Source organism: Cherax quadricarinatus, chromosome 80, assembly GCF_038502225.1.
Source record: "Cherax quadricarinatus isolate ZL_2023a chromosome 80, ASM3850222v1, whole genome shotgun sequence".
NCBI lineage: Eukaryota > Metazoa > Arthropoda > Malacostraca > Decapoda > Parastacidae > Cherax > Cherax quadricarinatus.
In genome coordinates this window covers 20,390,441-20,415,022 of record NC_091371.1, presented here as the reverse complement: position 1 = coordinate 20,415,022, position 24,582 = coordinate 20,390,441, and the positions used below count along the sequence as shown (strand labels likewise).

The window sequence follows — 24,582 nt, the reverse complement described above, 5'->3', positions numbered from 1 at the left end:
ACAGGTGGCAGTCTGGCGAAAACATCAGTCACGTTAAGCTGGCAGTCTGGCATAAACAGTACAGATAGCCCAGTCAGTCTGGTGTGAACCCCACCGTCTGGTGTAAACATCAGTCAGTCTGGTGTGCACATCCTAGTCAGTTTGGTGTGCACATCCTAGTCAGTTCAACCATTTTGGTTGAACTGACTGGGATGTGCACTGGGATGTGACTCAGTCTGGCGTAAACGCTACAGTCAGACTGATAAGGGAAGGTGAACCGCGTTAGGCTAATTTTGATTTCAAGGAAAGAAGGGGTAACTTTAATTCCTCGGATCAAAAGTGCTTTACAGGGACAATGGCAGCCTCGCTGAAGAGTTATAGGTATATCTATAATACCTCTTGTGCCTCAAAGGAAGGTGCTGAAAAAATCTAACTCCTGAGGGATGTGTAAATTTGAACTCAATCTTCCTCGTATTTTTCATCTATAAACTGTGATATAATTTTTCTCGCCTGCGCTCCAGGAAGTGCAATCTGAGGGATTTTTATTATTCCCGCTATATGTCTGGATACCGTCAGCGAGAGTTCTATGGACATTCATTATGAAAGTAGAGGCGTAAAGCCGACAGGTATGGGTATTAAAGCTCTTCCAGCCTTAGCGAAACTTTGTCGCAATAACATTCATCATGTTTGGAAGTTAGCTGGTTTTAAATGGTATAGTGAACGTAAATATTCCAGACTGGTGAACAGGTGCTTCACTGGTATTAGTGAACATAAAGATTCCAGTACGGAGAGAACAGGTGCTTTAAAAACATCATTTGTTCGGTATCTCGTTCACGAGCCAATATTTTTATTCTAACAGATGTGACAATAAATGTAACAAGTTCCTTCAATACTAGATCATCATCTACTACAGTTATTCTTGGGTTACTTAACATTCTTCTTTGTCTCTAGTATGGTTTGCGCTCTGCAATGGTCTAATTAAACTTTCTCCATAGCAGAATGCAGAAATTTTACTTCAGTAAATAATTAGGTTTCCATCAGATACTAAAATTTACAGATTCAGGTGTCGTCTGTGGAAAAATAAAAGCTTTATGGTTCATGTGGAAAAAGGACATTAGTGTACAGTTCAGGATATTTATTAGAGGAAACGTTTCGCCACGAGTGGCTTCTTCAGTACTATGGTTTATGCTGAGGAAAAAAAAGTTAGCTAATTATCCTACTCCCGGGAACAGAGCCTTTCACAGTGCAGGCCTCCGAGAGTCCGATTTATATTAATCTTTTTTTTTTTTGTTGTTGTTGTGGAAGATCCATCAACCTACTTTTCAGTTACTGATTTTTCAGCATTTTTTGTGGTAATGCACCATGATCTCACATGCCGAAAACTTTCGTGAAGTTTGTGAATATTACTATGGCACTTTCTTCGTCTTTCACTTCACGGCTGCTGGAGCGTCTTAGCGCTCCAGCACTTGTGAGACGATACCAATATTTTTACTGATACCAATACTCAGTTTTAGGCCGATACTGATCCCATCAGAATTAACCGAATGCTCACCGATACCGATACTTTTGCACACTCCTAGTCATAGAGTATTTCATGTTCTGAACTATGTACGTTGAGCTGTCATGTGTTTTACAGTGGTTCTCAGAACTCAATTATTTGATGTGATCATTTTTTTATTTCGATCCTTAGTTTTTTTGTTTGGTTTCGTTTCGTTTCGCAACATCCTACCCTTTACTAACGTGGGATTATCTATATGGCTGCTTATGTTATTTAAGTGAATAAAAATATAAGCTGCAAGTCCTTGTTGTCCTTCATCTATCAAACAAATGATGTCCTCTTTAATTTTTAAAGGGGTGGCGCAGTAAGCCAGCGGTAGGCCTCTTGTCATGACAAAAGCTCCAGTGATGGGCCACTATAAAACTGGGACCAGCACAAAGGATCATTTGTCCTGTTTCTTGACGAATCTTGCCTAGTCTAACTTTCCTCAGTTCATTACAAAACTCGGCCCTAACACATACCGCCACACTCCATGAAGCTAGGCGGACACAGGGCAGCTTATAAGGAGACTCGCAAATTCCTAGTTTACCACCATGAGCATATAGATTCCATTCCAAATTATACACAAATATCAGCACACTGGAGAATGGAACTTATGATGACGTTTCGATCCTACTTACACTTAACTAGTCAAGAGTTGGACCAAAACGTCGTCATATGTCTCAGTTTCTTATGTGCGGGTTATTTGTGTATTCTTCCAGTCACGGTATTGTGCCTCATCCTTCAAAATAATGTATTTTTTGCTATCAGTGTGTTTTGCTACATACATACTGGTAAGCCCATTTCTAAAGTGGTAAATTTTATTCAGCAGCAACACGATGTTTAGGTACAGGCTTATATCAAAACGATATTTAGATCTGGGTTTGTATCAAAGCGATGTTTAGGTCCGGGTCTGTATCAAAACGATGTTTAGATCTGAGTCTGTATCAAAGCGATGTTTAGGTTGGTGAGAATATTTTCGATTCTCACTGCCTGATTTTTAAACTAATAGATACACGTCACTAACCGCCCTCCCTCTCTCTTTTTCCTCTATTTCTTTCCCGTCTCTCTTCCTCCTTTCTGCCCCTATCCCCCCCCTTCATCCTCCTCTGTCTCACTATATATTGTACATGTTAATTCAGCCAGCAGGATTGGGGATGTCCACAGTGGAAACGAGAGGCTCTCCTGGTAATATTTCTTCATCATACCCGAAGGTTCTGAAGCAGACATGCACTCGTTTAGCCTCAAGTAACACTACCAGCAGCACGAGCACCTGCAGCTACTACCTCCATATATGTCTCACTCTGGCATCGAACTACAGCTCCCAGCAGGTGAATGCACGGCCGAACACCCACCACACACCCCGGAATACAAGCACAGTCGAACACACGTGTGGGGCCGCACGGGAAAAATCTATACGAGCGATTCCAGAGTATTGCGGTCATCAGGCAGACTTGTTATCCCAACCCCTCCCCACCCACTCCCAATATTGCCACAACCACCACACATGGCTGCGTGGTGCAAGAGTGGCGAGGTGATGCAAGTGCTACCGAGGTGGTGCAAATTATGGGGAAATGGTACAAAGAGCTCCCCTTCAGTGTACCAGAGGGGGCTCTGAATACAGCCTCTGTGTAACGCCCACTACCAAGGTTGGTGGTGGGGGTAAAGAAGTAAATTATAAAGTCAGAAGCCAGCCAAGGAGAGTACAGATTTACCAGCAGTAAATACTATTTAAGCAGGAGACAAAAACAATACGAAAATGGCACTACTATTAAGATTAAACGAAGTCCACCGCCACCTTTCTGTCTCTCTCTCTTTAGTTACAAACTGTCAAAGGCACTTGTCAACAAACACTTGATCTGTTGTTTGCAGTGAGAGTGTGTGAGAGTTAGTTATTGGAGATCGAGCATTTTGAAAAGCTATCAAATCCGACCCCAAATATCTTGTAGCTTGATGATTTCAATTTGAGACACCTTAAATGGAAAGACGTAGCAAAGACTGCAATTGCAGAGAAAAGTCTCCTGAACTAGTTTGATGGATGAATCTAAAACAAATGAATTATTAAACATCTGTAATAATTCACCTTAAGCCAATAGACTGCTGAACCGACCAGACTGGGAAACACTCTAGACCTTATACTTATGAACATTGAGGACCTGATCCGGGAGATAACGGTGTTGAAGACACCACAATCGAGGTTCAGACTTACGTGTACTGGGGCCTGGGACAGAAACATAATAAATCATTAGGGCGAATTTAACAAATTAAGTTTCAACAAAAACATTAACCGGGACCAAATAAATCTCGATCTTAACGATCTCCATGGTCATCAAAAAATGTAAGAAACCACTACCTCCTTTTACAATGAAGGAGCTCAGACACAGGTGTCATCCCACAGACTTATTAAAAGCCACTGATATTGCCCCACCTAACAAAGGTATACACTACATCAGCAAAAAACTCTAGACCAATAGTGCTAGCTTCACACGTTATGAAAATCTTTCATTGAACAATAATGGTCAAGATTGCAAATCACATGGAACAACAACAATTGCACAATGTAGATCATGGATTTATAAAGAGCAGGTTACTGTTGCCTTTCACAAATGCTATATCGTTACAATATGGTCCTGAATGCACTGGAAGACAAACTAAATGCTGATGTAGTGCATACTGATTTTGCAAAAGCCTTCAACAATTGCGACCATGACGTGGCAGAGCACAAAATGCATGCAAAAGGAATAACTGGGTAAGTGGGCAGATGGATATTTAACTTCTTAACAAACGGAACCCAAAGATTAGTAGTAAACAGAGAGAAGTCGGAAGTTGTCATGGTGAAAAGCTCTGTTCCTCAAGGCACAGTAATTGCCCCGCTTCTATTTCTCATTCGTATATCCAACATTAACAAGGACATAAACCACAACGTCGTAACAGCCTTTGTTGATGACACCAGACTCTCTACGAGAGGGGTGTCTGTCGAAGACAGAAAAATCAAGCGGATATGAAATCTTCCAGTGGGCCTACGATATTAATATGATGTTTATGGGGCCTAAGACATAAATATGATGTTTATTGCTCTGCTATGGACGGATGGAAGAAATAAAGACTGAAACGGAATCCAACATAAACTCTAATAATTTAATGAACAAAATTTTCATGTGCGAGATTTGCAGAAGATCTTACATTTGCAGAAGATCTTACATTTAAGGATCACTACCGCAAAGAAAAATGATAGGATAGATAAGCAGAACTTTCAAAAAGAGATGCTGAGCCAATGATGTGACACTTTTCAAGTCACCTGTCCTCTCCAGGCTAGAATACTGCTCTATAGTAATGCTTCCCTACAAGGCAGGCAAAATTAAGCTAGAAAATGTTCAGAGAACTTTTCTGTCTTTATACATTCAATAAAATAATGAATTACTGGAACGCTTGAAGTCCCTTGCACTGTACTCATTGGAATCTAGGCTAGAACAGTGCATCACAAATTACTTTACACCAGGAAAATCCTTGAGGAACTGGTCCCAAAGCTGTACACAAATCATTCACTGTCAAAGCAAGAGACTTGGCAGACGGTGCACAGCACCTCCTATGACAAGTAGGGGCGCGACGAGTCAACTAAGAGAACTCGATACATGTCAGAGGTTTGTGACTTTTGAACGCCCTCCCTTCGTGCATATGGGGAATTACAAAGAAACCTCTGGCTGTTTTCAAGAGGGAAATTTGAAAAGTTCCTCAAATCAGTTCTTGACCAGCCGGGCTATGCTGCATACGATGGACTGCATGAGGCCAGCAGTAATAGCCTGGTTCATAAGGCTCTGATCCACCAGGCTTAGTCTGGGACCGCGGGGGCATTGACCCCCGAAAGCATCCTTTGTGTGTGGGGGGGGGGGAGGAACGGAGGCTCAGTCCTCCTGCCACTAACAAGGATCTACAGCACACCAGTAGACAATTTTTTTATCATTATTATTCAATTCGCGGGGAGGCACTAAAGACTTTGGGTTCATGCAGTGCCTGTGGAATGGGAAGTAATCAAGGTTTCATCCAAGGAAGAGAAAGATAGCTCTAGTTTCATGGAAGAAGAGTCCTTCACCATAAAGACATCTTGAAGAGTGAAGGCAAGGAAACTGGGAAAACTCCATAGGGAACACAGCTTCCATAAAAAAAACAACAAACAAGAAGCAGTGAATCAGTGTCGCTGAGAGACACGCAGACACTGCAAGATAATGAAGATGATAAGAGTTCAGAAATGGCAGCTCTCTCTTACAAATCTTCTACAGTTTTATGAAAGAATTACAGAAATAAAACAGGAGGAAGATGGTGGACTGTAAAATTTCTAGACTGTAAAACGGAAACATTTGACAGTGCCACACACGAGAGTATTATACAAAGTGGAAGAACGGGTACCAATAACAAAGCCGGTACTCAACTGGAAATAAGAATACCGAGAGATCAGAAGAGGGTATAACAAAGTACCTTACCTTTCATTTACCTAACGACGATCCCGGTTACTGGCCTGATCGAAGAAGCTGTTGGTGCTGACCGAACGTAGTTCAATTTTTGCACCAGAACCTGGCTGACCAGAAACTAATGACAGCAACATCAGTGACATACGCTAATCTACTTAACCTATAAACTGCTCTCAGGGATCTGGGTTACTGGGTACAGCCTACCTTGCCTCTCTCTTAGGAAGAGACACTTGCATGGAATATGCATTTGGTCAAGCTTATAAACTAGAGAAGATCTAAAGGTTTGCAATGGGTGACACTAGAACTGAGAAAAACGGACTACGAGGAGAGGCTTAAGGAACATAATCTAACAACACTGGAACAGGTGAGGATCAAGAGAGATGTGATCGTCATCTCAACAGTTTAAAAACCCGACAAGTTGAAGAATGAGTCACAACCTCTGGTAATTATTACGGAATAAAGATTCTCAAATGTTGGATATGATCATAACATATTAAATACTCAAGAAAACAGGGTGGATACGGACAGGTTCTTTGAGACGCAAATATGGAGAGCCAGGGAAACAAGGACAACAGTTAAAGACACAAATAATATGACATATTTCCTCCTACCTTCACAGCCCGGCCTGAGGTCAGTCTTCCTCGTTACTTGCCTTTTCACATACAGGCTGTTGCAAACTCCTCGCTGGAGTACATATTCACCATAGCCTGGCTGATCTAGCCCCTAACTGAGGGAGAAGTCCAATTTCGTCTTGAAAACTTGTTCCGGTCTTCCGGTAATATTTTTTTTTTATGTCTGATGGTAGCAAGTCTATGTCATGAAAGACAAATACTAACATCATTTTCTCTTATTGTACCAATGGTTTCCCTGCTTTTTACTTGGTTCATTATACATTTCCTCTGATACTACCACTCTATATATAGTATGTTGTTAATGGTGATGTGTAGATGTTGAACCAGGTGCCCATTGTACCCTTGTGTGTGTATGTGTGTGTATATATATATATATATATATATATATATATATATATATATATATATATATATATATATATATATATATATATATATATATATATATATATATATATATATATATATATATATATATATATATATATATATATATATATATATATATATATATATATATATAATATTATATATATATATATATATATATATATATATATATATATATATATATATATATATATATATATATATATATATATATATATATATATATATATATATATATATATATAATTATATATATATATATATATATATATATATATATATATATATATATATATATTATATATATATATATATATATATATATATATATATATATATATATATATATATATATATATATATTATATATATATATATATATATATATATATATATATATTATATATATATATATATATATATATATATATATATATATATATATATATATATATATATATATATATATATATATATATATATATATATTATATATATATATATATATATATATATATATATATATATATATATATATATATATATATATATATATATATATATACCCCTTCCTGCTCTACTTCTCGTTAGTGTGACTTTGTAAATTGACCAAGTCGAACCGAAACGTCGTCGTAAGCTCCTCTCTTCTATGTGCGGGTTATTTGTGTATCGTTCCAGTCACGGTATTGTGCCTTTTTGTTATTTATGCAAAATAACCACTGTGAAAAAATAGTTAATTTCCAGATGCTTTCGTGATTTCTCACATTATCAAGGATAATGTGAGAAATCGCGAAAGCGCTTGGAAATTGACTATTTTTCCACAGTGGTTATTTTGCATACTGTGATATCACCTAGTTACTGTGATCTTTCTGCATATTACCAGATATCTTAGAGTAGCAAGTGAAAGGCATAAGATGAAGAGATGGTAGAGGAATATATCAGTTTCACGAGTAGGTATGATTGGGCTCTGGAAGCCAGGAAACAGTAAAGTCGGTGAATAAGTGTTTAGAGGTCAGGCGACTGCACACACTTGCCAGTGCACACACAAACGCACGCAGAACACACAAGAAGCAAGTGAACACTGTATCCTGACTTTCAATTACCTTGCAGTCGTGGAATTGCAAGACAGGGAAAAATTGAAAAGCACAAAGAGACCTGTGTAAAGAAGACTACAAAAACATGAGAATATTCCGGGTAATAACGCAGTTGGGCGCTGAACTGAGGGAGCGAACCAAACGAGGAATGATGGACAGCTTCAAGCAAAAAGTACTGGGAAGCAACAGACAGATTCATCCCTGGCCAGAAAGAACCGGGCAGGAAACTAACTGCGAGCCCTTGGTTCAATCACCTGTGCCAGAATTCAGAACTCTCTCTCACACACGAGAGAGAGAGAGAGAGAGAGAGAGAGAGAGAGAGAAATTTCTAGTGATGATGAGAACTAAGAAGAGGAAAGACAATTCGAAAACAACACAAAAACCAAAGCGAAAAAATGATGGCAGACAGACTGATAAAGGATGGAGACTACGCTAACAAAAACACTATGTACAATATGTGAGGATCTTTATAAAAGATTTTAGAGTTTCTTTTTAAAACGGGTTACAGTGTCCTGAGCTAGTTAAAGAAAACATTCATTAACCAAAATCTAAACAATAAGGAACAAAACATTGGAGAGAACTGTACACGTTAACAATACTGGGACCTAACATTAAATTGACGTGAATGTTTAACGAGACTGGAGAGCTACCATACACTGGGATAATAGCTAATGTAAGCCTCTTATTTAAGAAAGTAGACTGACAGGAGGTATTATCCTACAGATCTGTAACCCCGACTAGTATCCCATGGAACAACTGGAGAAAGGACTATTACAGCAGAACTGAGAGGTGAGGGGTGGTGAGTGTAGCCTCAAAAACCTAATGGAAGACTATGATATACTGACGGACATCAGAGAATGTGAGAAAGACAGGAAGATTGCATATTCCTAGAGTAGAGTGTTGGAAAGCATATGAGAGAGGACCTGCTAGCCAGGTATAGGAGAGACAGAATTATATTTAGATCGAAGGGAGGAATACGGATCATGCTTAGCATTCTGCCAAGAATCGGAGATTGCAATGAATGAATGCCTAGGGTAACTGAAGAAAACAGCTAATCAGACAAGTAATCCAAGATAATTGAAGCTCCGTTCACTGATAACTGGGAATTTTCTAAAGCAAACCTACCATTCATGCAAGGAATGGAGGTTCATTTTTTCAAAAGCAGAGATGAAACAGGAAGCGTTAGCTAGTCTAGTCGAGGAGGACAATGCTGAATTGCATCAGTATATTCTCAATTTCACGTCACTTGCGTACAGGGACACCTCTAACTCCATTTCTTGTCATGTCGTTTACGTACACAAGAGTACTGATCCTTATAATGAACCCCGTGGCACTCTTCGTCACACTTGCCTACTACGACGCCTCCTCCAGGATAATAATGTTTTGTTTGCTTCCTGTTTAGTAATCTTTGATCCAATGTAGTGCTTTACCAGATATTTCTGTTGCCTCTAGCTTGTATCATAATATCTTCTGCGATACCCTATCGAACGCCTATTTACACACCAAAAAATCTGAAGTATACCCACCAACCATCTCTCTTTCTCTTGACGAGTTTTCCTTATCTTGTCATAGAACTAGATTTCTGACACAGGAGTTGCCATATCAGATATGTGTGTGGAGGGGGGGGGGAGAGAAGGGGGATATACTGTGTACTTGAATGTTTGTGGTTGCATGGGTCGATTCTCAGATCCTGGCCCTGCCTCTTAACTTGCCACTCTCCATATTCATGTCCTCATAGCTCTTGAACTATGAGGACCTGCTTTTAAAACTATGTATGAAGGGACCTTCTTCTAAAACTATGTATGAAGCCTGCCTCCACTACTTCCTCGCCAAGATCATTCCACTTCCTAACCACTCTAAGACTGAAGAAATACTTCCTAACATCCCTGTGGCTCATTTTTGTCTTTTAACTTCCAGCTGTGTCCTCGAGTTCCCGTTTCTCGCATCTCAAACAGCCTATCCTTCTCTACCTCATCCATTTCTTCGAGTTTTTTCTATGTTGTTAGCATGATATCCCTGATTCTTCTGTCCTTCAAAGTCGTTAGATTTAATACTGTTAGCCTCTCGTAGTACATGACCCTTAGCTCAGGAACAAGCTGCTGCATACTTCTGCACATTCTCCGGTTACTCAACAAGCTTCTTTAGGTGCAGGTTCCATACTGGTCCTGCATACTCCAAGATGGACCTGACGTATGTTGCATAGAGGAACCAAGATGACTCTTTGCTGAGATTCTGAAGGCTACTCCTAGATCCGCCAGACAAGCAATGGTTACAGAAGTTATTCGGCTGATGTGAGCCTCTGGGGATATAATGGGCACTGCTTTCCCCTAGGTCTTTCTCTCAATGAAGTCTGTAACCTCTGTCCCCTGTTTCTGGTCGTCTTACTCTTTCCTCAATCTTCACTGCCCTGCATTTACTGGCGCTGTATTCAAGCAACCACTTATCTGACCACTCCTGCAATTTGTACATTGTCCAGATCTATTTCGAGCCTTTCCTTGTCTTTATCTGTTTTTATTCAACATAATCAGCAAATGGGAGTGTATCAATCAATACAATTTGGAATATCATTCGTTTAAACCACAAACAATACTGGTCCTAATACCCATTCTGAAGTCTCATTCCTGACAGTCACTCTTCGCTTTCTTCACCTAAGGTACTCTCTGATCCACTGGAGCATATTCTCTGTTATCCCACATGCATCTCAAGTTGTTGGCCCAGCCTCTTGCGAGGTACATTATCAAATGCCTTCTTGCAGTCTAGGAAAAAATAATCCACCCAACATTTGCTCTCCTGTCGCACATGTGTTACTTTGCCACACAATTCCATCAAATTAGTAAGACAAGATTTGCCATCCCAACACCTATACTATTGTTTATTAAACCATTTCTCTCTCCAAGTGTTTTATCATTCTTCTCCCTCATAAGATTCTCCATTAGCTTGAAAGATATGCATGTCAGAGAAACTCACTCACTGTGTGTGTGTGTGCGTGTGTGTCGTGCCGAATAGGTAAAATTGATCAATTAGCAAGAATTCACTTAAAATTAAAGTTCTTTTTAAAATTTTCTGTTATACGTTTAAAGATATATATTTTTTAATTTATGTTAACGTATAAATTCATAATTTTGTGTGTGTGTGTGTGTGTGCACATATATAGGGCATGGAGGGTATAAATATATGTAGTGCTTATGGCACTATGCAGAGAGGAAATAATTATCACCTAGTATAGCAAAACGTTGAGGCAATATCAAGATAGATCGTAGCGCTGTAAATAACAAGTACACATTCCCAAATCAGTAAAGACATTCGTACCAACAAAAACTCACAATATTTAAAAAAAAAATCTATTAGCGCTGGGAACAAGACAAACGACTTAAGATTAATTGCATGTACAGGTGACAGATGTTGTGGTCGGAAATGTGGCAGATGCAGTTCAATGTGGACAAGAGCAAAGTTGTTATAAACAAGCTATACAATACCGAAAGTTTAAAATAAAACTTGTATACAACGTGTCTTTTATACACTGAGCCCAGTCCCACTTTTATGGAACGAAAACGTCTTAACACGATAAACTTAATGTAAATAGTTAACTGAAATATTAACTCTGGATAATGTTGTTGTATTCTTTGTGTATCACTAAATCCGTAGGGGTTATACAGTAGTGCTGGAGGAGTGGAAAGCAATCAGGTTTGACCCAGAAGGATAGCTCCAGTTCCTTGGCTCAGAAGCCCTTCACCAACATCAGTGCACGTTGATGGTGATGAGCTCAACAGACAGCTTGAATACACATTATGTATAACTAACACAAGTTTAAAGATTACAATACAACTATACACATCACTGATAAGGATGCGTCGCAGTTCAATTCTCCATACAATAGAATGAATACAAATGTGCTGGACAACAAGAGAATCATGACAAAATTTATCTTCTGTATGAAGATTCTTCCCCACGAAGATTAAGAGAAGCACAACGAGGGGATATACGACTGGGGTGCACAAGTTGGAAAATAACCATAAATAAGGGGACCAATAAACTGATGGGAATATGAAACAAAGAAATAATTGATTTAAGATGGATAAACTTTAGTAAAGCACTGATATAACAATGTGCAAGATTTGTAGATGAGCGGAACTTTCAAGTATCGTAAACGAAACCAATTGACTAGACAAATATAAACGTAGGAATGCTACGAGTTGAAGAGACCTGCTCAACATGAACCAACATACCTACTTCACTGCACTCTATTCCGCTCTAAATTTGCACATAAGCATAAAAAGGTACAAGACTTTCAATGTCCTCCCATCAAACAATGGAATTAATAACAGATTCTACTTATTTTAAGAGGGAACTTTACAATTTGCTCATCAGCCGAACTGTGGTGCTTATATTGGGCTGCGTGCAGCGAGCGAGCACCAACAACTTCACTGACCACTTTGTCCAAAGAAAGGCCTAGTCTGGGACCGGAACTCGGGGACGATGATTCCTAAAATCATCTTTCGGTAACCTTCAGGAATACAGCACCAGCGTGAACTCACACAAAGCCGAGCGGATAAGTTAGAAAAAGTGCAGAGATTCACCACAGACTGGTGCCGGAGCCGAGGCCAAAGCTGAGGAAATACTAACCAATTCACCCTCTCATCTTTGGAGGAACAAATACCAAGAGGAGACATATTCGTGACAAACAACACTGAGAAATAAAAAGGAGACAACGACAGGTAACCATGTGGGTGCAGAAGGAAGGGAAATGGACACTGTACCTTTGAGTCATAATGACGTCAGGATGCAGTTTTATAGAGAAAATATAATAAAAGAAAAAATGTAGACTGAACTAGGGAGTGACATAAAAAAGCTCCATGAAAGAATTCAAAGGCAAATAACATGGAGTCAGCTCACGTTTACATGGTGAGGGTTCCAGATGTGGCCCTGCGGCTGTACCAGACCAGGCACACTAGTTCGTCTCATCAGGCTGTTGGTGACAGCAGTAGGCAACCACAGTATCTCCCCTTCATATGAGACGGGAATTATCAACAAACCTCTAGCTGTCTACAAGGAGCTTGATATTTCCTCAAGTTAACTTCCTGGTCAGCAGGGTAGTGGTGATGGTGCTTAAGCGTGTGGCCAGCATCAACAGCCTGACTGAACAGGTCGTCAACCAGGAGGCCTGACCTGCAACTAGGCGTCGGAGGCAATGACTCCCGGAAATATCTACAGGTAATCAGCCCGGATGATCAGGAACGACATGGAGAAACTCGTCAAGCTCCCTCTTTAACTAAGACAGTAATGGAGGTCTGTTGGTAACTGTCTATCTTAACGAGAGTGTTGAATATTCTTGCACCCTTTAAAATCATTAAGTTATCCCTTAGTGTACTTATTGCACCCGTTTATTGTTGTGGGAATGTTGCACAGTCGCACAGTCTGCTGAAAAATCACACTCGTAGAGTAAATTCAGTGTAAAGATTTGAAACAAATTCCTTCCGTGTTTACCAGGAAGAAATCATGATCTTTTTTTTTTTTTTTTTTTTTTTTTTTTTTTTGCCTGCTTTCCAGTTTAAGGATTTCATTCTTTCTCAACAATTCAGGTGTTTGAACTTACAATGACAGTGAAAGTTCTTTAACATTTTCCAAATACGCATATTCGATGTCTTTAATATACCTGTAAGTGTGCAGCCATAATACTGTCTTGTACATAATAAGAGCACCTTATAATTACACACAAATAACCCGCACATAGGCGACGTTTTGGTCTGACTTGGACCATTAATTAGTCACACAGAAGTGCGAAGGGAAGGGAGGCAGTATATATACGAGAAGGGGCGTGACAGAGTGAACGAGAGGAGGTAGTAGTAATATTAGTGGTAATGGAAGAAGTAAAGGTAGTAGTAGTAGTGATAATGGAAGAGGTGGTGGTAGCAGTAGTATCAGTAGTAGTAGCAGTAAATTAGAGGCAGAGGTGTATTGCTCGAGTCACAGTACTGTGCCTTTGTTGTGAACCATCAGCATAAGCTCACCCGACACAAATATTACATAATGCATTACAATCATCTTGTACATTGTACTCCCAGTTTCTTTCTTCCTCTATTTTCCTGCAGCAGAGTACCTGAAATTTGTCTTGAATGATTAGTTTTCTGTGGCCCACTGGAAGACGTAAGGGGATCCAGTGTCAAAAGCATGGACCTGGAGCTAGAGCTGTGCCCTTGTAACCAAACACGTGGACGCCTACTCCACGACACCAGTAAGAGTGCCACGCACACACCACGATCACTGTCAACCATATTACCAGTAAGAGTGCCACGTACACCACACGGCTGGTAACAGTGTCAACTATATTACAATACCAGTAATAGTGCCATCCACAATATGTGTGCCCTCACACAACATTAACAATGCCACCCAAACCGCGACACTGGGCCAGTGACAACGACAACGCGAGTAAGACACGAGATATTGGGCTAGTGTCACCACTACCAGATATTGGGCTAGTGCTACCACTGCGAGATACTGAGCTAGTGCCACTACAAGATACTGGGCTAGTGCCACTACGAGATACTGGGCTAATGCCACTACGAGATACTGGGCTAGTGCCACTACGAGATACTGGGCTAGTGCCACTACGAAATACTGGGCAAGTGCCACTACAAGATACTGGGAAAGTGCCACTACGAAATACTGGGCTAGTGCCACTACGGGATACTGAGCTAGTGCCACTACGAGATACTGGGCTAGTGACACTACGAGATACTGGGCTAGTGACACTACTAGATACTGGGCTAGTGCCACTACGAGATACTGGGCAAGTGCCACTACAAGATACTGGGCTAGTGCTACTACGACGTACTGACCTAGTGCCACTACGGGATACTGGGCTAGCTCCACTACGATATACTGAGCTAGTGCCACTACAAGATACTGAGCTAGTGCCACTACAAGATACTGAGCTAGTGCCACTGCCATGCACACCGGAGAAGCTGGACAGTACCACTTACCAGTAAGAGTACCACCCACAGAAGCACCGAATCAGTACCACTTGCGCCGGCACAGTGAGCGCTACCAACGAGACAGTGCCACCAAGGAGGCACTGGGAAAGTGTCAGCAGCCTGGCTGTCAACAGGAGTGGGAATGGAGAGAGAGTGTAAACAAACACAGTGGCAGATATTCACACATTATATATGATAATGGCCATGTTGTTTCCGTGTCGTTTGTGTTATGAGTCAGTGTGAGCCGCCCCACCATTGCCTCCCTGATAATGTTTTCCCCATGTTCCATTCTGGTGATCACCAACGCCGCAAGGAGATGCCATCTGCGTTAGTGCTAGTGCCGAGGAGAGCAAGACAAGGAAGAAGGGCAAAGAAGAGAAGGAGGGGCAAGCAGGGGAGGCCAGAGAAACTATTATAAGGACAAAGAGGAGGACCAAGGAGAAGGGGCGAGGAGGACAGTGGGATTATTGTGACGAAGACAAAGAAGAGGAGGAGCGAGGAGGGGAGACAAAGGAAAAGAGGGTCAAGGAGGAGACGGGAATAGGAGAATGAGGAAGAAAAAGTAGAGACGGAGGATAGGAAATTAAGAAGACAGAATAATTTTGGAAGGCAGAGTGGCTGCGAATGTGGTGGAATATATGAAGAGACATGATTGAAGCGGAGAAGGGGAAACACTCAATAGCGAAGTTCAAGGAGAGAGAGAGAGAGAGAGAGAGAGAGAGAGAGAGAGAGAGAGAAGGGGGTGCGAAATTGGGCCCTTTACTGCAGATGCGTAAACAATTACAGGAACAAATGCGACACGGAATTGAGGGAGGGAGGGAAGGAGGGGGTGTCTTAAAAGGATAAATTTATGCACGTCGAAGCGGTGATCAATCATGACAACTCGCGTAAACGAATAATATTTCCAGGAATCTGGGAGAGACAGGCGGAAAGGGGGGGGGGGGAAATACAAAAAGAGAAAAATCGAAGAAACGAGAATAAATGATGATACAAATGTAGGAAAGAATTAATTAAAAAGAAAAAGGCAAGGATACAAGAAGAGGTAGAAAACTGAAAGGAAACCATACCAGTGCTCAGTGTCAAAATAAATAATAAATCAGATCTACTACGACACACAACTTCATACTGGAGAGAAACTATATTAGTTTCTGGTGTGTTCGGAAAACTTTCCCCAAAAGATGATGACTATAATGAATACCTGAGTAGGTCCATTCGTTCTTAGCCCACTAATAATGTTCTTGCTGATCTCTTGTAAATGCTCTCCAGACTATGAAGAAACAGACCCGAACATTAGTACCTTCCATGTACAGACTTTCATGATGGACTGATTACATTATCTTCCCTTCGTCACTTCTGCTGCCTATAATCCACTCTCTCGATTTGACTGAAGAAGCCTACAGCGTAGGCGAAACGTTTCAACAATAATGATACTCAGCTGCTGCACATGTATCTTACTCATTAACCTGTTGGTATTTTATACCATTTTCACCACATACTTTCGTGTCAGGGAGAAGACAATCAACTTCCAGACTGTCAACAGACATAGACACTGTTTTACGGCAACCTAAGAGTTACGTCCAAATAAATGTGGGTGATGTCAATCAGTACCCAATACAAAGCCACTTCAACAGCCTGCTCTTTCCCATCAGAAAATATGGGCTCATCTGACCCCAAACCTGTTTTCACCCACTGAACATTCCAACAATTCAAGAATCAACAAACAAAACCTGGCTGTGGGAGCCTGAAAACTGCTTCGTGCTGATGGTGATGGAATGGGATGCCGTGCACCGGGTCAGTGGTGACAATAAAGAATGAGCGACTTAACCAATCACAGCTTGGATCTCCTGTGGTTTCCGAATTTACCCGGACAATGCTGGAGGTCGTTGGACAGACAAGAAGCGTGTTTGTCTCGCCATCTGCGGACTGAGATAGAGGCTCCGCAACTCCTTGTGGTAAATAACCCACAAATTTAATGTTTCATAAACCGAAAACAAGATATAAATAGTAATGATTTCAGGGATCATCGCCCCGAGGCCCAGTCTCAGATCAGTCACAATAAATATCAGAAAGGAAACATTATAGGAATAAGAACTATTAACAAAAACTGGATAGTAAATCGTTTTTTAATTAAATTTCCCTACCATCCTATGTGTTTACGAGACAAAAATTACCAGGAATACTGCCAAAGCGCGAGACATGTATAGAAGTTATTGTGAAGCACAGACGCTCAAGCTTGAATAAATCAGTAAAGAAGATCAAAGCTGTATTGAGTGTCATACGCACAATTAAGAGAACATCGTGTCAATTTTCATGTCCAAGACATTTTTAACCTGCTACCAGCAGATATCAGAGAAAATAATCGGAAAAAAGTACAAGTTTTAAGGCGAAATTTGACTTCTACCTATACATCTGATATACCTTTGGCGAGTTTCGAGAGCTTTTCTACTCCTGGAGCCCGGTCTTGGGTCAGGCTTCTCAGGTGCTTACCTGGTTAATCAGGCTGCTGCTACTGGCTGCCCGATGACCCACATATCCATCTCAGCCTGGTTTATCTGGGACCTGCTGAAGATACTTATCCCAGCAGTGTTTCTGATATCTTCTAGTAAGATGTTGAATAGTCAGGGAACACGGATGTTGATACAATGTTTTCTTACGGTGCTCTTCGTTTCACTGGGTTCATTATACACTTCCTCCCATATCCCGAACTCCAGTATGTTGACAGTGTGCAGATTTCGGACAAGGCCCTCAAGTACTTTTCACGCGTAAATACTCTCATGTATATTTCTTTCCACTTCATCATGTACAAGTACATATTTAGGACTGAGACGTTCCAAGTAATTTGCACGCTTTATTGACTCTATTTGAGCTGTAAATGATCTCTGTATCTGTTCCAGCTCTGATATCTCCTGTCTTGAAAGTGGCCGTCAACCAGAATGTGAGGGCTATACAGGTCTGCTGACTACCGACTGCAAAAGCCCAGTTAACAAGGCAGTTCAATGTGAAGTCGGGTTGTAAACAGTCTGGTGATACCGACAAACTGTGGAGATGGACACTTATATACAGTTCAAAACATTTATTAAACGAAACGTTTCGCCACGAATGGCGAAACGTTTCCTTTACTGTATTGAACTGTACACAAGTGTCCTCTTCAACACAAAATGAAGTCTCCCCTCAGGTCCTGCTTCAAGATTCGAGTTTTCAAATCTGGTGACAGCTACGTCACAGCCTCGCATATGGAGATTTGAGACTAACTTGTGCTACTCAGCACCTGCGTTGCCAGACGAGTTGTGGGGTAGGTAAGGTAAAGTATGGTAAGGTAGGGGAGGCGAGGTTAAGTTAGGTAGTGAATTCTGAAAATATACACAGCACTTTGACTGTTTTTCTTTCAACGATCTTGGAGATAAAAAAAAATTACAACACACAGGGAAAATAGCTGAAATTAATAAAAAACTACTGACATGAATCCTACCAGGTTAAAATAAGCAGCAACAGTTAAAACTACCTCAGGTCACTTGAGCGTAAGATTACTGTGAGGGACTTAGAAGCGATAATGTCAGAGTATCATGCAGAGTATCTATCATTCAAGGATCACAACTATGTTATCACAACCGCCAAGAAAATGATGGGTTAGATAACTAGAACCTTCAAAAAAGAATAAAGCAGGAATTAAGGAGAATCTTCAGATAAATTCAGTCCGGTACTTAAATTTTGGAACGCTTATTTCTCTCGATATAAGCGAGAAAGCCACATTGTAATTCACACCTGCAAAATTCTGGATTGATAGATCCCAAACATACACATCAAAATCACTCAATACGAAAACAAGAGGCTTGACAGACAATGGAAAATACCCCAATAAAAATAGGATGCAATGAGTACAGTATGAGATACTCAGTAAGTGTAAAGGGACCAAGGCTCCTCAACATCTTCCCTGGCTGTCTTAAGAGGACTGTGGCCAGCACCAACAGCTTTCTGAATAAGCCATCAACCAAGAGGGAAGTGGAATAGGGAGATGGGACGTAGAGAGATGGGATGGACGTACAAGGAGGGGGAGCTGGTGTGGAGGGAAGGGAGGGAGGGAGGGAGGGAGGCAGAGAGGAAGAGAGAGGAGGGGACGGAGAGGGAGGGGGACAATAAAGAAGACATGGTAAACACTGAAGGCAGACATGACGCCAGTGAATGCAATACGCTTCACTATTTTTTATCTTTGTCCCCTGTAAAAACAAATAAAAGGTACAAATTGCAATTTCCCGTGTTGCCAGAGCAAGCGGGTGTCGAGTCTGGCAATACTGGGGCACAGGTGTATCGAGTCTGACTATACTGGGGGCACAGGTGTGTCGAGCGTGGCTATACTGGTGCACAGATATGTAGTCTGGCTACATTGGGGCACAGATATGTAGTCTGGCTACATTGGGGCACAGATATGTAGTCTGGCTACATTGGGGCACAGATATGTAGTCTGGCTACATTGGGGCACAGATATGTAGTCTGGCTACATTGGGGCACAGATATGTAGTCTGGCTACAGTGAGGCACAGGTATGTCTAATCTAGATGCACTGCATCACGTGCGTGTCGAGCATGGCAACACCAGGACAGACGTCTGGCTACATTGGGGCACAGGTATGTCGAATCTAGATGCACTACATCACGTGCGTGTGTCGAGCATGGCAACACTAGGACAGGTGTGTCGAGCATGGCAACAATAGGACAGGGGTGTGTCGAGCATGGCATTACTATGACAAGTGTCGAGCATGGCAACACTAGGACAGGAGTGTGTCGAGCATGGCAACACTAGGAGAGGAGCATGGCAATACTAGGACAGGAGTGTGTCGAGCATGGCAAGAGTGACAGTAGTGTCTAATATAGCAATACTATGACAGAAATGTATCGAGCACGGAAACACTGTGAGAGGAGTGTGTTGAGCTAGCAACACTATGAGGGGAGTGTGTCGAGCTTAGCAACAATGAGAGGAGTGTGTTAAGCTAGCAGCACTGAGAGGAATGTGTCGAGCCTAGCAACACTATAAGAGGAGTGTGTCGAGCATAGCAACAATGAGAGGAGTGTGTTGAGCTACCAATACTGAGAGGAATGTGTCGAGCCTAGCAACACTATGAAAGTGTGTCGAGCCTAGCAACAATGAGAGCGAGTGTGTTGACCTAGCAACAGAGAGGAATGTGTCGAGCCTAGTAACACTATGAGAGGAATGTGGCGAACCTAAGAACAATATGAGAGAAGTGTGTTGAGCCTAGCAACAATGAGTGTGTGCTGAGCTAGCAACACTATAAGAGGAATGGATTGAGCCTAGCAACACTGAGGGGTGCGAACAGCCTAGCAACAATGAGTCACATTATTGTCACAATAATAAATGCCTATTATTAATTTTGCAAGTGTTATATTTATTACCATTAAAAACTTTGGTCACGTCACTTCCATTTTAGTTAAAATTACATTATCCAGTTAAAGGTCCGAAGTAATTGTAATTAAAATATCGCATCTGGAGGGATACATCGCAAACAAATTTGCCTATCAAAATTTATCCTGCAAGATTTGTTGAAATATAAATGTACTGAAAAAAACTGAAAGCCTTTCCTGCGAGTTTATTTGGTCTTTAACCTGCCAAGACTGACAGGTCAAATTATTTTTATTAAACTGGTGGGGTAAATATATGTTTTATTACCTCATTAACTGACTGCGAGTGTTTATGCATTTGACAGATATATGATGCAAATTTTACTAATAAAAGAATCTTTAAATCATTTGTTCCCTGTATATTATGAATATTTATGATACAACAACAGGAATCACGTTGAAGTCACTGGACAGCCTGGCAAAATACGTCGATCGAAAAATAAAATAATTTTCACAAATTCTTCAATAAAAGAAAAATCAACTACTGCAATAATGCCTAAGTCATAATGCATTTAAATTCGTAAAAAATATTTCACTCTATATTCAAGAGTCATCAATTCTGTTAATATTATGCTGGAAATTATTTTTTATATTATAAGTCCGTTTTTGTTGAATAATTTGATAAAACAAAACCTTTATAATCAAAAGCATTTTGTTTACTGGAAACCTCCTTGTTTATTAAGGAAATGTATTTATCAAAGATTATCTCTCTCATATATATATATATATATATATATATATATATATATATATATATATATATATATATATGTATATATATATATATATATATATATCAATAACAATACTGCACTAGCCATGAGGTAGGCGGTAGGTAGGCCAAAGTAGCATGGGTTCGAGTCCTTGGGTAGTGCAGTGTTGTTATTGATCAATACCACTCGTTCGTGGTCACAATAATATATATATATATATATATATATATATATATATATATATATATATATATATATATATATATTGCTCAATTCAATGGATTATTCAACATAAAAGTTTATTTAATCGCATGTACTTACAGTAAGACGGAGAGCAAGGCTGAAGGGAGAGGGTAAAGGAGGTTTTGTGCGCGAGGGGCTTGGACTTCCAGCAAGCGTGCACGAGCGTGTTAGGAGCAAATGGTTTTTAGGACTTAACGTGCTGTTGGAGTATGAGCAAGGTAACATTTATGAAGCGATTCAGAGAAATCGTCAGGCTAGACTTGATTCCTGGAGATTGGAGTACTGTGCAGCTATAAAACTATTGCAGCATTATAACTGTAGTGTACGCATGCCTCTGACAAGACAGTGATGGAGTGAATGATGAAAGTTTTTTTTTTCGAGCCACCCTACCTTGGTGGGAGACGGCTGTGTTAATAAAAAAAAAATACATAGCGTGGTATTATACATTTATTTTTAAAGCAAGTCTTACATAAGAAATTATTATTATAATCAAGAAGAAACAAGACCGGTTAGGAAGGGATGGGGATTATTAGGTGATCTCAGAATGAGGAATGTAGCTCCAATTTCTTGGATGAAGAGCCCTTCATTAGCATCATGGTTACGTACCGAAAAATTGTAATGAAATCGGTGCTGCTTCTCTAGGCTAATGATCCAGATGTGTTCCCAGATGTTTCTTGTTAGAATCCTTTCTAGGTTCCATTACAGCTTCTCGCAATTATTGAAATATCACACCTAAGAATGTTCATGTCAATATTACCCTGTATAATGACTAAAGGAGTTGCCACTCTGCCTTACACATGTATCACGGTGCGCTGTGTAAAAGCGAACTGGAAACTATAAGTAGTTACTTTTTTTTTTAATTATTTTGTATAATGAGTCAAATATAATACTAGTTCCATATGCGAGTTACTAAATACACCAAAAATTTACGTCGTTTCGAGAGAAGTCGACAACACACATCTCACTCTGCTGACCAGCGGGTTGACACTGGCGTTGAATTATAATAGTTCTTATTGCCTCTCCCTCACTAGTGGTTGCCGAATAATGATAAATTTATATTCTTTATAAAAACGAACAGCAGAAAATGACTAACGTGTACATTTTACATAAACATTAAATAAAGACACAAAATGGTGATACGTATATTAATGGTACAAAACATCAACGCGTTATCAAGAGAGTTTTTAGTTTAAGCTTCTTTTCTTCTAAAAGTTCACCATTTTTTCATACAAATATTCCTTAATTTGTCACATGTATATATATGACTTGTATGTATACTTAAAAACTGTCTTTCAATCATTTAATTTCCTTCTATATATAAATGAATAACTTGGTAATAACATTTGAAGTTATTAACTACAAGACGAATTCCTGACCAGCGAGAGACAAGCATGGCAAGACTTTATTCATATAGCTTACACTATCATCTTTCCAGGTGTCTCTTAATGCTGAGGGACGCTTGATCCTAGGAACTGGAGCTTCCCTTCTCCTGATCAAACTTAATTGCCTCCTAATCCCCAGGAGCTGAATTACCCCTATGGGTTTATCGTTTCCCCATGATTATAATAATCACACCAAGGAAAAAAATAAACTTTATAATAAAATTAACAAGCTTTAAGTAAATAATATATATCGTTAAGATGTCATTTAAAATAATGTAAAAAGAAATAATACCCCAAAACACGTCAATAATCCTTGTGTTATGAAGCATCATATGACCTACGTAAGGTTACTAAACATTCATCCAAGTCTATTCAAACGAATAATTTTAAAATAATTCCTGGAAAGTAAATCCTATAACTTTTTCATCATTAACAGATAAAGCATCTCTATAAGAGATCATTTGTTAAACCTAATTGTTTTAGCACAGGAAGCATTTAAAGCATATTTTTATTATTATATTCACATCAAATCGAGAAACCACAATGAGCCTTTCAACATAAACTAAAAATGTTATACTCGTGTACTTAACATGATAATTAATAATATAATAATTGATGGTATAATTAATCTTCAAATAAACCTTACATATGTAGAAATTTCTCATTCACTGTAGATTAAGCCGACGTCCTCACTAAGCTGATGCTTCACCAGACTTCTTCCCGTTGCTTTCTTGTGATACACTTACAATATATCCTCTTTGTTATTATAACTTATCTGAAACATTAATGCTCACTCAAAGTAAACACTTGCGTCAGTTGTGTAAAGAATAATTCCTGGATACCACAAGCAGGTAAGCTTTTATTACTGCTTGTAATTATTCTTGGAGAAGACAAGAATATTAAATTGTAAAACAAGTGAGCCTTATAATATTAAATACTCAACAACACACCATCGTCCACGAGAGAAGTCCGCAACACACGTCTTACTCGGTCGACACTCACGTTGACACTGGTGCTGGGAATATCTCATTGCCTCTCTCTCACTAGTGGTTGCCAATGAAATTTTTTAAAATATTTTAAAATAGATAAAATAAAAAAAAAAAATTATTAAATGCACGTCACACTACTCAGAAAATAGAGCTTAAGTATACTTTACATGGGTATTAAATAAACGTTGCTAGTGAACACCGCGCACACATCAATGTGTTGGCAAGAGTGATCTATTCTCTAAAGTCATTTATTTATATTTTGCCGTTTTTTAAGGCACACTAGTGTTCTAAAGCTTGCCAGATATTTGACCTATAAATTTATCTTTAATTTAATCTTTCAAGCATACATTTATTCACCTAGTTGTGTTTGCAGGGATCGAGTCATAGCTCTAGGTCCTGTCTCTAACCTGCCGGTTTGGCTGATTTATGGTCTCCAGGGCAAAGCAAAATGCAGAGGTAGTATACACAAACCATGCGAAAGCCTTTAGCAAGGGCGGTCACAAGGGCCTACACAATTAGTGCCATAGGAATAACTGGAAAACTGGACAGATGGATATTTACTTTTTGAACGAATAGAACCCAAAATAAGCAGAGTGAAATCAGAGGCTGCCATAGTGAACAGCTGTGTTCCCCAAGATACAGACAGTATTAGCACCTGTCCTTTCTCATATCCGACATAAACAGACATTAATCATAGCATCGTATCATCCTTTGCAGAGATACTGCTGTATGACCTTTGTCGGTTTAGCGCTTTCTCTAATTATAATAATAAA

General features: G+C 39.7%; 1 protein-coding gene across 4 annotated transcripts in view; it reads right to left on the bottom strand.

The window, feature by feature from the left end:
* LOC128702342 (alpha-mannosidase 2) overlaps positions 1 to 24,582 on the bottom strand; it is a 996,737-nt gene that overhangs the window by 920,930 nt on the left and 51,225 nt on the right. Inside the window, exon 1 of one of the 4 annotated variants that reach the window (XM_070102235.1) lies at positions 23,771 to 23,796. The exons of 1 other annotated variant lie outside the window; for it this stretch is intronic. The gene's annotated coding sequence lies outside the window, so the exon portion shown is untranslated. Of the gene's footprint in view, positions 1 to 22,044; positions 22,402 to 23,466; positions 23,746 to 23,770; positions 23,797 to 24,582 lie in introns of those variants that run through there. 2 more of the 4 variants (XM_070102232.1, XM_070102233.1) reach the window with 2 other exon arrangements.